Source organism: Maylandia zebra, unplaced genomic scaffold, assembly GCF_041146795.1.
Source record: "Maylandia zebra isolate NMK-2024a unplaced genomic scaffold, Mzebra_GT3a scaffold11, whole genome shotgun sequence".
Classification (NCBI taxonomy): domain Eukaryota; kingdom Metazoa; phylum Chordata; class Actinopteri; order Cichliformes; family Cichlidae; genus Maylandia; species Maylandia zebra.
In genome coordinates this window covers 6,361,360-6,378,275 of record NW_027490041.1, presented here as the reverse complement: position 1 = coordinate 6,378,275, position 16,916 = coordinate 6,361,360, and the positions used below count along the sequence as shown (strand labels likewise).

Genomic DNA, 16,916 nt, shown 5'->3' with positions numbered 1-16,916 from the left:
TCTACAATAAAACCCTCACGCAGCAATAGGACAGACACACAATCCATTTATCTCTGTGTCTCAAACACACACACGTGTATTCAAAGCCTCGATTTGTTCATATTTCATCTGTTGTGTTTTTATCTTCAGCGTTTTCAGTGTTGCTGCATTTACACCAAAAATGTTTCCATTGATGAATCAGATTGATTTGAATGTGTTTCATCCATACAAATCCCTCCCTGGTGGTCACATGACTCTATAACATAACAGGAGTCATGTGACAAGAGTTTCATGCTGTAAAATGTCAAAATGGTTGAATGTGGTGGAGTAAAAATGTGAGATATCAACGACTTTTCTTCAATATGAAATGTTTGCAGGGCCTGACAGGAAGTGGACGGACGCTCTGATCACTTCCTGTTTGCTGAAGTGGGTTTTCAGTTGTTTAGAAACCAAAGGCTTGTTTTAAAAGACAGTTTAAATGGGACTGAGGGAACGACGTGTTTGTAGTTTATATCCAACAACATCAAGCAGTTTAATCAAAGAGTTCATGTTACTAACAGCTCACCTCTCTGCAGCAGACACAGGCTGGACTTTAAATTCAATGGGGTGATGTTTAGACCCGTCACTCTTTAAGGACACAGAGCTGGGTCGAGGTCCAGGTTTGAGTCTCTGATGGATCCTGAAAAAGTTATAAATCTTCAGTAAAATTCTCATCACATATCAGCTGATATTATTGGGGTTAGCTTACCTTTTCTCAGGTGACTGTCTTTGCTCAAATCTCTTAATGACATCTTTGACTGAGTTACTTTCACCTTTAGACCAGTCACTCCTTAAGGACACACAGCTGGCTTCAGGTTCATGTTTACGTTTAGTTCCTTGTTTCTTCCTGTGAATAATGATGGAGCAGTGATGTGAGTGCTGAGCTGTGACATGGAGAAGAGTCATGGACAGTTAGAGATGGTCATCTCACCTCTGAGCTTTGGTCTGGCTCTCATGTTCCCCACACAGAGTGCTTTTAGAGGGAGGGACTCCCTCCTCTCTGTCCTCACACTGATCCATGCTGCTCAATTCAGCTCACACACACTTTCTACCTGCAGAGGAAACACAAATCATTCATGTGCACATCAGCTGAAATCCTCCTTTCATCATGTGTGCTGTCCAAATATCAGCTGCTTCTTTCCTGCTTCATCTCAGTGTCAGCTGGATGCAGTCAGACAGCAGTGTGAGGCAGAGGAAGCTGCCATCAGCTGCTCTGCTATCAGTCCACTAGATGGAGCCTGAAGCACACACGATGCATTCACTGACACACACTGAGTCACTGTGACTGGAAGCTTCAGTCAGTCCAACACGTGTGAACAACATTTTAAACATTTCAGCTGATCCAGGATTCAAAGAGGATCAGCAGAGTTAAAGCTTCACACTAATTCTTCCTGCTGAGTTTGCAGAGAACTGCACACACACTGATTCACTGCTAATGAGAAGCTTCTTCCATCCAGTAATTCATCATCCATCAGCTCTGCTGCTGCTCTCAGTCCTGGACTCTGATCACACACTAAAAGCAGCTTTTTAACTCGTGTCTGTAAGAACTCTTAGTGTTAGCTTAGTGTTAGCTTAGCTTTAGCTTAGTGTTAGCTTAGCGTTAGCATGCTGTGTGCTAGCTCAGCGTCAGAGCTCTGCAGGTGTCTCGTGTGTAAATATTAATCACAGTGACAGTAAAGGAGGTAAAGGGCTGTGACGTCATCACGTACGCTGCGTCCTCTGTGGGCTCTGCGTGAACTCAAAGTACAAACTACAAGTACACAAACACGAACGTAGCTCAGAGTGGCGGACACACTCGGCCTCGTTGGTCCAGCTGTGAGTCCGTTACCGTGAACTATGGAGCGGCAGATTTGTGCTGAACTAAGCTGCACACAGCTGATGTTAGCCAGGAAACATTACACACTGACTTTAATGGAGAGACCGGAAATACAAACACACACAGTTTGTTGTGTGAAGAAATCAAACACGAGCTGAACAAACAGTAAAGTTCCTAAAGACAAACTGTTAAAGGAGGAAACAAAGCAAACTTACAGTTTCTTCACACACCAACAACAAGCTCCACTCCACACCTGGACACTAAACACGGACACACAGGTGATGCAGCTGGTCAGGCTGCTCTCCACAGTGCAGCTGTAGAACCTGCTGAGGATCTTGGCCAACATACCAAATTTCCTCAGCCTCCTCAGGAAATACAGCAGCTGCTGAGCCTTCTTGACCAGCTGTGTGGTGTTCAGTGTCCAGGTGAGGTCCTCACTGATGTGGACGCCCAGGTACTGCTGCTCACCCTCTCCACTTCACGCTCCCGGGTAAACAGCGGCTGGTGAGGCCTCTTCTTCTTCCTCGTGTCCACTATCATCTCCTTTGTCTTATCAGTGTTGAGGGTGAGGTTGTTGTCCTCACACCGTGACACCAGACCAGCCTCCTCTCTCCTATAAGCCACGTCGTCCTCTCCAGTGATGCGACCGATCACTGCAGTGTCATCCGTGAACTTCAAAATGATGTTGTCTTTGTTGGAGGTGACACAGTAATGAGTGACCAGGGTGTAGAGGATGGGGCTGAGGACGCAACCCTGTGGGACGCCAGTGTTTGTCTGCCAGTCAAACAGTCCTGTAGCCAGTCACAGAGGGTGGAGGGTGCAGGTCGAGTGTAGCCAGTCACAGAGGGTGGAGGGTGCAGGACGAGTGTAGCCAGTTACAGAGGGTGGAGGGTGAAGGGTGCAGGTCGAGTGTTGCCAGTCACAGAGGGTGGAGGGTGCAGGTCGAGTGTAGCCAGTCACAGAGGGTGGAGGGTGCAGGACGAGTGTAGCCAGTCACAGAGGGTGGAGGGTGCAGGTCGAGCGTTGCCAGTCACAGAGGGTGGTGTACAGGTCGGGTGTAGCCAGTCACAGAGGGTGTGTATTTGTGTATTTGAGTTTGACACCCCTGGTGTAATGTATGTATGGTCCGAAGGGTAAGATGGCGCTGGCATGGCATCAATCAATCAATTAGCTTTGGTAAATTATGAACAGGCATCAGCGCGGTCACCTATACTGTCCTTTAGTGCTGGAGCAGCAGGAACACCAGTTAATCTGAAACCTGTTTTTCTCTCTAAACCAAAGTGACAGCAGACTGAGTCAAAGACAGAAACCTTATTTAAACACCAAACATTCACCGGCTTCACTTCCTGATCCAGGATTCAAAGAGGACGTTGAACTTACTCAGCTTCTTCCAATGAACGTCTTCACTCTGCAGCTCTCTGCTGTCTGGACCAGGTCTGTGTAGAAACAGAGAAAATCCTCTGCTTCTTCTCCGTCATCAGTCCTCTGTGTCTGCAGGCTGAAGTCACACTAAACACTTCACACCAGCAAAGACTCTGAAGCTCACAGGTCAAAGGTCAGCTGCTGCACCTTATGTGATATTAATTTGATCAATAATTAACCTGCAGCAGGTTTCTGCTCCAACACTCTAAACAACCCTGAGAAAGAATAAGATAATGTGGGTGTGTCTGCAAGCTTCAATAGATAAGCATTAAACACTTCACACCAGCAATGAGTCTGAAGCTCTCAGGTCAACGGTCAGCTGCTGCACTGTATATAACAATTCAACAGTAGACAGTGTATTGGAATTTCTTTTATTTATGTATTAATCACATTATTTTATTGTATGATGCCTTGGTGCCACTGGATTTTAACATGTCTCACACTCATACAGTTAGACAGATGGTGGGGGTCTAGTAAGGAAGTTGGGGGAAGCAGACGACTCCACAGGAAGAGTCTTTTGTCTCTTCGAGGACTCTGGGAGGTAGCAAGGGAGTGTGAACCTTAAGGTGTGAAACAGCTGTGTACTGCCTTTTGTTTCTGAAGGAGGTATTTAACTGAGAGCCATGCTAGGCTGGTGAGACTCTGCTGCCTGTCTGCCCTGCGATCATGCAGGCTCTTCACAAGCTGGGTTTTTCTTTGTGTTTGATTAAAGAATGTTAGCTACCGCTCACCGCTCATCTTCAGGCTTTGTTTAATGGAAAACTTCCACAACAACAGCCTGACTGTGGGCGTCTCTGCAGCCATAAACAGTTTAAACATTAAACACTGAACCACAAAAGAGGCTTAACTGAGTGGCTGAGCTGAGCTTCAGTCAATGCTGGGTTGTTGGGGGACACAGTCAGTAACTGCAGCACTCCAAGGCGAATCTGTTCTCAAAGTGTTGGTCACCAAGGACCACAGGAAGGATTCAGTGCATGGGAGCTCTGGGAAATCGACAAGGAAGAAATAAGACACCGTGGACTGTTTGCACTGCTTGTTCTTTATTTGACTGTAAATAAACTCATTGTTGCCAACTCAGAAGGTCCTGCAATTGGGTCCTGCTTTCCAAAACATGACAACATGACAACAGTCATGACAAAGAGGTATGGTTGTGGTCTGAAATTTAAACTCATCAGCATGAATGGGCATGAATATCGTGGTAATTTGGAGTTTTTAATGATTTCTTTACATTTTTCTTTTTCCAGGGTGGAATGATTATACCCCATCTTTAATGAATTTAAAAAGAAGAAACAAAATTAAGCAGCTGAAGGTTGTAGAAATGGAAAGTTACAATGGTCCAAAATAACTACAATATTAGGCTAGAAAATGACAGTGTGAAGTTTCTGTAACACTAAATTAAATAAGTTTGTGAAATGAAACAAATCTACATACTAAAGTTACACAAAAGTCTTCCAGCCTAAATGACCACATACATGTCATTTGGCCTTACTCTCTGAATATTTAGGACCTTCACTGGGACAAACATGAATCTAGTTTTAATACTGAAGACATGGTTAATATTATGTAACAGCAGTGTTAGAAAAACGTTGACTACGTTTCCTCATCTCTGCTTCTGTCATAACTAATCTGACCACTTAGTAGTAATTAGCATTAGGTGTCTCTGTAGTTTACCAGTGTTGGCTACCATGCAGTAGCACATTTAGGAAAATGACTCAAAGAAGGTAGGTTATTAAATCTGTACAAGCGGGTTTAGTTGTACGAGAAAGTTACCTAACAGATCACTTTTAGTGTCAACTTCCCATTATGTACTTTTTTTGTCCTTGGGGTTTTCCACAGTTTCAACAGCTTCATTCACAACCAAATTTACAAGTTAGTGATCTTCTTCAGCCCTTGGTTACACAATGGTGCACATTTAAATGCCTTACAGACACCAATAATCTCTGGTATACAGTCATGTGAAACTATTTCTATTACTGGACATCATGTCACCTTCGTGTGCATGTGTGCATGCCTATGTTCCTCCTACACTGATAAAAATGAAATTGCCGTCTATAAAAACAAAGGTGCTCTGTGCTCCACTGCTCTGCTGGGGCCTTACTCTGTGAAGCAGCTATGTTTTCTCTTGATACTCTGGCTTCTTCTTCTTCCCTCTGTCCAAAAACATATGTGATAAGTTAACTGGCTATTCTAAGTTGCCTGTGGTTGTGAATGTGAGTATGAATGGTTATCTCTGTGTTTGCCCTGTGATAGACTGGTGACCTGTCCATGGTTTTCCCAAACTTTTCCCCTGGATGGAGAAATATTAACACTTTATATTAAGAATGCAAATCATATAGTTAAGTCATGCTGAAGTCATGCATGACTGCTTATGACTGCATGAATTAATGACAAACATATCAAGAATTCCTATTGGTATTCTTAACAAAATGTCCGGTCACTGCTGGGATAAGGAGGTTGTCTGTTGAAAGTGACCTGGGTGAACTGAAATGTTCAGTCCTTTGGAATCTTTGGACTCCAAGATTCTTTCAATCAAAGCTATTGTGTTTTTCTGAAAGCTGCAGACTGTAAAACAATGGAGTCTTGGCACACCCGATTCATAAGAGCGATTTTTTCTAATCTGTTTGTGCACTTTATTCAGACTCAGAGTTAACATAAGTGCTATTGCTGCGGAAAACATGTGAAGGGATTTTCCTTTCCAAACACATTCTGTCAATAAAGATCTAACAGAATCAATCATGGCATCGTTAATGATAAAATATTCTCAAATATTTGCAGTGATTTAAGTTAAAAATAAATCATTAAGGAGGCATCCTTGTCAGATGCCCTGGGGCGCACTTACATAAGCGAGGCTGCCATATCGCGCCATCGGCCCTTCTGGCCAACACCGGTAGGTGAAGTGTCTCGCCCAAGGACACAACAACCGAGACTGTCCGAGCCGGGCTCGAACCGGCAACCTTCCGATTACAAGACGAACTGCCAACTCTTGAGCCACGATCGCCTCGTGTTTAATTTGGCCACCAGAGGGGAGTAAAACATAATTACAAGATATTCTGCTACTGGGCATATATCTATATTGGTCATTTCATCAAGTCCCATCTAGTATATAATGTTAAAAACTGTAAATAAGATGGAATTCACAGCTGGAAATTGTAAATTATTTCTGAGCAGTAGAATATTAAAATTATCTATAGAAATTAAGAAGCTCTACCGTATTTTCACGACCATAAGGCGCACTGTGCTAAAAGGCGCAGTCTCAGTTATGTGTGCCCTTACTGTATTTAACACACACATAAGGCGCACTGGATCATAGGGCGCATACAAGTACCGTATGCGTATTTAAAAATAAAGCGGGAGCAAACCTGAATTCGGTACCTTACTCACATTTTTATTGCCGGTAATCGTCATCATCAACAACACACAAGCATACAAGTGTGCGTATTTAAAAATAAAGCAGGAGCAAAACAAAGTTTGGTACTCACATTTTTATCATCAATCAAACCCATGGAAGTCCTCATCCTCTGTGTCTGAATTGAACAGCTGCGCTAAATCTCCATCAAACATGCCAGGTTCACTGTCTTCACCGTCAGAGTCACTTTCCGTGCCGTGCGGCTCCTCGGAAACGATGCCGGCTTTTGCGAAAGCTCGAACAACAGTGCCAGCAGACATGTTAGCCCAAGCATCTACAATCCATTGGCAAATTGTGGCGTAACTCTCCCGGCGCTGCCTTCCACTCTTGGTGAAACTGTGGTCTCCACCGGTCATCCATCGTTCCCAGGCCGCTCGCAGCCTTACTTTGAACGGGCGGTTCACACCGATGTCCAGTGGTTGGAGTTCCTTTGTCAGGCCTCCCGGAATGACAGCAAGCTCACAGTTCATTTGCTTCACAAGTTTTTTCACATCGGCTGTGAGATGGGCACGCATAGAGTCACAGATCAACAGCGATGGTGATGCGTGGAAAAAACCACCTGGTCTCCTTACATACACCTCCCTCAGCCACTCTTTCATCATTTCCTCATCCATCCAGCCCTTTTCATTTGCCTTAATGATGATTTCTGCTGGAAACTTCTCTTTAGGCAAAGTCTTTCGCTTAAAAATCACCATAGGCGGCAGTTTCTGTCCATTAGCATGGCAGCCAAGCACAACAGTAAAAGAAGACTTTTCATACCCCGTTGTGCGTATCGCTACCGTGCTGGTCCCCTTCTTCTCCACAGTGTGACTCACCGGGATGTCAAAAGTGAGCGGGACCTCGTCCATGTTTGTGATGTGGCTGGATGTGTTTGTCGCCGATGTGTTTGCTGCAGTAGGAGCGGAAGACGGCCAGCTTTTCCTTATAATCCGCTGGAAGTTGCTGCGCTATCGTAGTCCTGGTCCGGATGAAAAAATGGCACCGTTTCATAAAAAGTGAAAGTGAAACTGCTTTTAGCCGAATGGTGACCGTCGAAACTGCTTCTCCCGCTCGCTCTTTGCTCGATGATCGCCTTATGTCCGCGGAAACTCAGCTGCGTCTTCTTGACCTGTCGGAGCTTGTTTTCCAGCTTCCTCCACTTGCAAACCATCGATTCATTAATCTTAAATTCTCTCGCCGCTGCTCGATTTCCATGTTCCTCCGCGTAGCTGATGGCCTTCAGTTTAAACTGTGCTTCGTAAGCGTGTCTCTTTGCCATTTTCAGGGTTGTTAAAACAACGATGTCCTGCATAATGCACATACCTGTTCTTTTATACAGGTATGTGCGATTGTCCCGGTATATACGATCAACGCCCACACTTCACCCTTTAACGTTCTCATGGTGTTCTCTACTACGTCCTCCTTACAACACATAGGGCGCACTGCGCTATAGGGCGCGCCGCACTTTTTGAAGAAAATCTAAGACTTTTAAGTGCGCCTTATGGTCGTGAAAATACGGTAATTTGAAAATGCTGAGAATTTTGACTTAGACTTTTTGACCACATGAGAACTAAAATGAACAAGAAATATATAATTATTACAACTAAAACGTAAAAATGATTCATGATGTATCAGGATTTTGCCTCTATATGATCTTATGACCTGCACACTAAATTTGGATTTGACCTAGCTAGTAACAGGAAATTTGCAACACTGAAAGCATGGTTACATGTTTTAAGCTGCAGCTCACAAAGCTCAGCTGCTGCCCCCAGTTATGAGTTTAAATAAATCGTTAATCATGATCTTTTCCCTCTCAGCACTTTCACTTGGCCTTGGGCTGTTTCGACTGAGCTACACAGTATGTTTCAAATGTTGTAAATAACCAAAGTCTTGAACTGGGAGTGATTTGGTTGTATTATTGGTTTGTTTGTTGGTGATATATTTCCATGTAGATGAATGAAGACAGATTCATTCTTACCTTTTCCAAATGACTGTGAGGTCCAGCACGTCTGTGCTTTTCTGCCTCTTCCTGCGATCACCCCAGTGATTTTCCCTCGGTCTGAAATCTCACCTGATCTTGTGTAATTGTGAGTCATCTGGCAGCTAACCACTCTTACTAGACTGTATCACATCATCTCAATAAGAACTGAGACGTGTTAAGTAGTTAAGTTTCATGCGGATCGTATACAGGGAGTGCAGAATTATTAGGCAAATGAGTATTTTGTCCACTTCATCCTCTTCATGCATGTTGTCTTACTCCAAGCTGTATAGGCTCGAAAGCCTACTACCAATTAAGCATATTAGGTGATGTGCATCTCTGTAATGAGAAGGGGTGTGGTCTAATGACATCAACACCCTATATCAGGTGTGCATAATTATTAGGCAACGTCCTTTCCTTTGGCAAAATGGGTCAAAAGAAGGACTTGACAGGCTCAGAAAAGTAAAAAATAGTGAGATATCTTGCAGAGGGATGCAGCAGTCTCAAAATTGCAAAGCTTCTGAAGCGTGATCATCGAACAATCAAGTGTTTCATTCAAAATAGTCAACAGGGTCGCAAGAAGCGTGTGGAAAAACCAAGGCGCAAAATAACTGCCCATGAACTGAGAAAAGTCAAGTGTGCAGCTGCCAAGATGCCACTTGCCACCAGTTTGGCCATATTTTGGAGCTGCAACATCACTGGAGTGCCCAAAAGCACAAGGTGTGCAATACTCAGAGACATGGCCAAGGTAAGAAAGGCTGAAAGACGACCACCACTGAACAAGACACACAAGCTGAAACGTCAAGACTGGGCCAAGAAATATCTCAAGACTGGTTTTTCTATGGTTTTATGGACTGATGAAATGAGAGTGAGTCTTGATGGGCCAGATGGATGGGCCCGTGGCTGGATTGGTAAAGGGCAGAGAGCTCCAGTCCCACTCAGACGCCAGCAAGGTGGAGGTGGAGTACTGGTTTGGGCTGGTATCATCAAAGATGAGCTTGTGGGGCCTTTTCGGGTTGAGGATGGAGTCAAGCTCAACTCCCAGTCCTACTGCCAGTTTCTGGAAGACACCTTCTTCAAGCAGTGGTACAGGAAGAAGTCTGCATCCTTCAAGAAAAACATGATTTTCATGCAGGACAATGCTCCATCACACGCGTCCAAGTACTCCACAGCGTGGCTGGCAAGAAAGGGTATAAAAGAAGAAAAACTAATGACATGGCCTCCTTGTTCACCTGATCTGAACCCCATTGAGAACCTGTGGTCCATCATCAAATGTGAGATTTACAAGGAGGGAAAACAGTACACCTCTCTGAACAGTGTCTGGGAGGCTGTGGTTGCTGCTGCACACAATGTTGATGGTGAACAGATCAAAACATTGACAGGATCCATGGATGGCAGGCTTTTGAGTGTCCTTGCAAAGAAAGGTGGCTATATTGGTGGCTGATTTGTTTTTGTTTTGTTTTTGAATGTCAGAAATGTATATTTGTGAATGTGGAGATGTTATATTGGTTTCACTGGTAAAAATAAATCATTGAAATGGGTATATATTTGTTTTTTGTTAAGTTGCCTAATAATTCTGCACAGTAATAGTCACCTGCACACACAGATATCCCCCTAAAATAGCTAAAACTAAAAACAAACTAAAAACTACTTCCAAAAACATTCAGCTTTGATATTAATGAGTTTTTTGGGTTCATTGAGAACATGGTTGTTGTTCAATAATAACATTATTCCTCAAAGATACAACTTGCCTAATAATTCTGCACTCCCTGTATGATTTAATTATGTTCATTTCAGAAACATGTTTTCTTCAAACTCCTGTAAATGTAACAGGCATCCAGTTTCTCTTTTTTGAGTGAGTGATTAAGAACAAACAGATGTTTCTATATGGAAACACTCTGATTGTTCTTCAGTCCATCGTCTGATTAACCTGACGTTCATATTTCTGAGTGGAACTAAATGATTCCTCCATCATTTCTCTTCTCTCTGTATTCAAGTGCAACATTTGGACTTCTGTTGTTTCTGTTTGATAACTTTAAGTATTAAAAAACAAACCCAGTCTTCCACGTGTCACTTTACACCTGATCCCAGTGATATTTCATTCATTTCTGATAAAGTCCAATGGTGTTCATTTATCTGTGCTTAGAGAATCAAAGGCAAACAGTGTTCTGTAAACTTCATTTATAACTTTAATTCTGTGCCAGTAGCTCCTTAATATGACTTTAGTTTGATCAACCTGCAGCAGGTTTCTGCTCAGACTCTGCCACACACACATGTTCTGACCCTGCTGATTCCTGCAGGTCATTTAAAGGAGAGCAGCCTGTGAGTTTAAAGAAAAAAGAACATTTCGGGTCAGATTTACTAACGTCTGCAGCAGCACAAATACTTCTTTAGATGGTAAAAAGCTGATGGGTTTACTGACGAGGCTCAGAGTCAGTTTGGGACTGAAAGCTGTGGACACGAGGATTTTTGTGTCCTTATGTGTTTGTAAGAGTTTCACTTTCAGGAGGAGAAGATTTAAACGAGTCACACAAATGTGAACTACAAAGTCTGTGACACACAATTTATGCAAACTGCATGAAATCTGACCTGAAGAAATCCAGTCTTCTGCCTGTTGTGGTTGTGACAGCTGCTCGTAGGAGAGTTTGTTTGTAGGAGGTGGAGATGTTCTCAGATCAAGTGCGTAATCGTCTCTTTGTGTAGACGCTAAAAGCTGTGAGCCAAAACTCTCTGCTCTGAAACTCTTCACTCAGTCCTCACGCTGAGAGTTTAGAGGCTGAACTTCTTGTTCCTCCATAACACTTTTCATGAAACAGCAGAAATGAGCTTGTGTTTCTCAGCAGTGCGCACACAGAGAACCGATCCTCTCTGCTCAGTCTGAACAAATCAAAGTGAAACGTCAGTGAAAACACAGCTGCTGATCAAACTGTGTCAGATTAATGCCTCAATGTTTCACTGTGAGGTTAAAAAATACATAAAAATGATTTAAAGAAGTAGGAGGCAGATTTTCACAATAAGAGCACTTTGTTTTTAATTCAGTTAATGTCAAACTGTCATCAACACCTCTGTGTTGTCTCCGTCTCTGAGCAGATTCAGGCATTACTCAAATAATAAAGGCTTTTTTTCACTATTATACTTTTCATTAGTCTCCAGGTTGATGATTATAAACAGAATTATTAAAGTTTTTATCATTTCAGGCTGAAAATCAACATGAATTTGGTTCTAATCAAAGAAGCTGCTTTAATGTGTGTCATTAAAATCCTCACACAGACTTAAAAAGGCGACATTAACATTAAAATAAATGAAAGAAGCTTCGGCTGAGAGCTTCATGCAGTCATCATCAGCAGCTCATAGCAGTCACAGCTCTTTATTACGCAGCTTTGCAGGAATTAAAGTGGCTGAAGTGTCAGAGTTTGTGTGAGAAGCTGCTTCATGGACAGCTGTACACACGTCTTTATTATTTCTTCATAAATCAAACACACAGGTTTGTCTGCAGATGATTTAAAGTGTGTCGTTGTGCAGTTAAAGCTGTTTGTGTGATGCCCTGACCTCCTGTGAATGAAACAGCCAATCAGATCCATCAGAGAGAGAGCAGGAAGTGTTGTGTGTTTGTGACAGAACAAGGAAACAGTGATGATGATGAACATAAAGGTCCTCTGATGTTTCCTGTTACAGTAACGCTTGTTCATCTGTTGCTCTCCTACACTTTCCTATAAATAAAGGAGAAAAAGTCCGTTTAGTTTCATTTCCTACAGCTCAGAGTTACACTTCACATTCCTGCTGTCACATCAAAAAGCTTCACTTTGGTCCAACATCTACATGTTAACATGAAACACAGACAGACTCAGAACATCTGGAACATCTGCACTTTGACCCAAACTGTTATAGCCAGAATATTTTCTACATATTTCTTATGTTGGACCTGTTTGAACTGTAAACGACCTGTAATCATCTGTAAATGGTGTGAGACACACTGAGGCCACCTACAGGGCAGCTGGGGAACAGCAGGGATCTGAAATCATATGAGACGTTAGTGAGTGAGAAGAACAAACGGACTTAAGATGGCTCGAAGTGATCAAAGTTGATCTAAAACAGAAGATAAATCCACTGATTCTTTGTAAAGTTCATCTGCTGCTCACATGAATCCTGTGATGAAAGATTCATTTCACTGAATGTTTCTTCAAAGCTCATTTCAACCTGTTGAAGTCATGAATGAAAGTGCAGACTGAGAGTGGATCACATGATGTTTGAGGTGTGTCATGTGACATGTTCAGTATTGTCACACATGTCTAGATTGTCCCTGATATCATAACTGCTCAAACACTGATGATTATATTTGAAGAATTATTCCTGATGGCAGCAAAGTTTGAATGGAGCTCTCTGTCTGTGCTGATTTGTCGCCCTCTGGAGGTCAAAGCACAAACCTACAGGGCAGCTGGGGAACAGCAGGGATCTGAAATCATACGAGATGTTAGTGAGAAGTTAGAACAAACGGACTTAAGATGGCTCGAAGTGATCAAAGTTGGTCTAAAACAGAAGATAAATCCAAAGCAGCATCAGATGAATGTTACCATTTCCAGTTACGGTGTCCTTCATCTAATATGGAAATGTGTTGTTTTTTTTTGCCGTGTTGTTGTTCTTCCTATTGTGTTTAGGCCAGAGATGCTCTTCAAACAGCTGACAGACATGACCACATTACAAGAACATGGTGTGAGTCCGATTTGATATTCCAGTCAACGCTGAGAGACCTTAACCAGGAAGTCAGAGGTCAGCTGATGCTGCGAGCAGGAAGTGAACCAAGGGAAAGGTTCACTCTACTCAATCTCAAAGAAAATATGCTGGTATTTGTTGATGTTGATGGTACAATAAAAATATATAATATAATAAATAATAAAATATCATGTGATGATGAGATGTGTTGTTGGTGTTTGTATTTTCTGTAAATGTCTTTTTTAATGTAAATGCTTTGTTCCAGACAGTCAGGGAATCAGTTGCTGTACGATGACATCATCTTGATGTTGACGAGGAGGGCGAGAAAAACTAGTTTAGTCCTGCAGATGGCGATCTTGCACCGTGTTCAGAGAGCCGACACTTTGATGGTGCTGCTCTACTCAGCTTACTTTAGCCTGGGTTGGACTCTATATGAGCAGCTTCCACTCTGGTTTCACTCTTAAACACACTTGTTTGATTTCACTTGTAAAAGTTGAAGAATAAATATTTTATTACAAAATTATTTCTTGATGCATTTTTTTAGGGTCAAATATCTTGTTTGATTTGAGGAATGAACTGTTAGGGTGGAAAAAGTGAATCAGGTTAAAATAGTGGTGCTTTATATCAGTGAAGATGTATAATGTAATTTAAAATGTTGATGATGGGTTGTAGTGGGCTTGTACTTACAAAACTGCCTCATTTTATTGGAACGATCCACAGTTGCATCCATTCACGGATGACATCTGACATCATTTGACATCTGGTCTGAACACGTTTGTACACAAGATGCCTCAGTTCTGGATGTTCCCACAGACTCCTCTGTGCACCTAAAGGAACGGTCAAGGGTCAGCAGCACATGTAGTTGGGACAATTCTTCAGTCGCACAAACTACACAATCATTTTCCTCCAATGACGACTTTTCACTTGCAGAAATGGTCCTGTGTGATTTCCAGGCTGTGATATAAAAACTAGTTCCTAATGGCAGCGACTCACTCAGTAAACATGTGTTTCCTTCACCAACCTCACACACAGATCCAATAAGATCAGGAAGTGGGCAGTATAGTACAATATGTGTTATTCTGTGCTGCACTGCCCAAACTAAAGATCTGCTGAAGTGTTGGAAATGATCCAGATGTTTATTTTGGACGATACAGCAGAAGATCAGACATGAAAGTGGAGATAACACAGAAGACCTGCAGCAAAGGTCAGAGGTCAGACTGGGCCCTGGATTCAACAATGAGCCAATGATCATCAAGCAGTGACTAAAGCAGAGCCCTGACCTTCTGACATTCATCACACAGTCAGAACAAATGTCTGCTGATGACTTCATCTCATGAAACGACTGATAGATGTCAGTTCATTGATCAGCTGAGCTGCTGATCTTCATCGTCACAGAAACATTCAGCTTGTTTCAATCAGTAAATAACTCCCACTACTCCCAGTTTGAACTGTTCCCACTCAAAATGCTGTGAGAACAATGATCATTGTAGGACTTCACAAACATCACGTGTTGTTTTCCACATGTAAGATCAGCAAACACACAGAAACTTCCTGTTGCCACACACGGCCTCTAAAATCTCTTCCACGCTTTCTGTCTGAAGTCCACTCTCTGTGTCGGATCCACAGGAAACAACAAGATCTTATTAACATGGTTTTCAATGTGTCTCCTTCCAAAAAGTCCAACCAATGAACAAATGTGTGTATTTGTGGAGGCCGAACAAAAGCATGACACATTTCTCTGTTTCTATAAACTGGAGTCAAACACAAACATGAAGAGTTTCACTGACAGACTCCAAAATGCCCCCACAGTGGATCAAAGGGAAATCCTACAGTGTGGCCAGAGACTCTTAATGGCTCCAACATCAACACATCCACAATGTTGGATCCAGTTCTGCCTCACAGAGTTACTAAGACACACCCTCTGCCAGCATCACAACAGCTCCACCTGCTTCACCTGCCTCCTCAGCATCTGTACACCTGAAGAGAAAAGAAAGGCTCCAACAGCTCAAATCTACAAAGGATTCATGAAGTTTCATCCAACAATAACATGTTTGCCTTCCACAGTGTGCTGTTAGACACCACTGTACCTCTGCCATTTCAAAAAGAGCAGCTTGGGAACATTTTGGCTCCAAACACTTTGTGTTTAAGTTCTTTGTTTTCTTTGTGAAGCCGACAACATCTGGAGCTTTGTGACTCATAGAAACATCATTTTGTTCTTTCGATGACAGCAGATTGGGACTGAATAATCAATCACTATCAAACCAATAAAGACAAACATGCTGATTTTACAGGAACTTTGTTGGAGAAGCTGCAAAGACATGAAACTGGTGGAGATCCCAAACCAGTTGATAGTGCTGGTTATTCCAAATAAAGCTGTTTCCCTTTGAGATGAAATGACTTTGTGTCCTGATATATAATAAAGATGTTGTTGTTTTTGAGCCCCTGTATTAAAAGTAGTTTAAAGTCAGCTTGAGTTTGATGTCTTTATGTCAAAGCTGCTCATGATGTTGAGCTGCTGATGGAATAAAAACAATATAAAAGCATGTAGTCCAGACTTAAATGTAGCCTGTTGTTAGCTGAGGTCCACACACAGTGTTTGACAGTGTAAAGTGTGTGAAAGGGCTGCTGGTGGAGCTCACTAGGATGAGCAGGTGACCACGAGGTGGAGAGCAGCTGGCCTGGCTTTGACCCGGGCCACGCCCCCTTTCTCTCTGCTTTGCTGTCACTTATCTTCACTGCTCTGTCCAATAAAGCTGAAAAAGGCCCCGAATCAAAGAAATCTGCTGCAGCCTCTGAAATGTCTTCTGTTTCCTTCCCGACGGCTTTTTCACCGTCAGCCCATCAGACAGTCCAGCAGCATTTATGATGATGTCATGATGTTGAAGAGGCTGCTACGGTGGCCTCCCATGACCCCCAGCCTCATCACAGCTGAGATGCAGACATTTGAAAACATTCAGCAGACAACTGAATAACAGTCCAACACAACAGTTTGTGTGCAGACACACACTGACCTTTCATATAGTCAAACACAGCTGGTTGAGTCATTTCTCTGTGAGTCTAAAGTGAATCTAGTATTTGAAAGTCCACTTCCTGTATTTGTTGTTGAAGACTTCTTCAGCTTCTTCTCGAGGACATCAGCTGCTTGTTTGGCAGCAGAGGCAGTTAAGAAGCTTCCTGAAAAACACTGAACAGTGAGTTCACTGTGGCATATGACAGATTCAGCTTTCTGTGTGCAAATGTGTCTGTGTCGACCTTTCAAATGCTGTTGAATCCAAAACATCAGCGGCTCCTCGGCTGCTCACTTCATGCACTTCTGTCTGTGTGACAGTCCAATGACATCACAGCTGTTTCCAGCCCCAGTGTCTCAGGACTGGACACCTTTAAACATGTCGAGGATCAAACAGCGTCCAGCTAAACACACATGAAACTATCAGAGCTGACAATCATTCCAATAACATCTAATGGTTCATGTATGTAGACACAGGACTACAAGGAAATGGCTCTCAGCATCTGGCTGTGGGAACACATGAGTCCCTGTTTGTGTTCAGATTGTGTGCATGTTTTAGACGTGTGTCACATGTAGAAAC

At 42.7% G+C, this 16,916-nt stretch overlaps 1 long non-coding RNA gene across 1 annotated transcript; it reads right to left on the bottom strand.

Annotated features, from left to right (window-relative positions):
* Window positions 1–788: 788 nt before the first annotated feature.
* LOC143415933 (uncharacterized) lies at window positions 789–3,299 on the bottom strand. The gene is made up of 3 exons (XR_013096363.1): window positions 3,215–3,299; window positions 950–1,070; window positions 789–865 (listed from the first exon to the last, which is right to left on the bottom strand). It is a non-coding gene; the product is annotated as an uncharacterized LOC143415933 (long non-coding RNA).
* Between the last annotated feature and the right edge of the window lie 13,617 nt (window positions 3,300–16,916).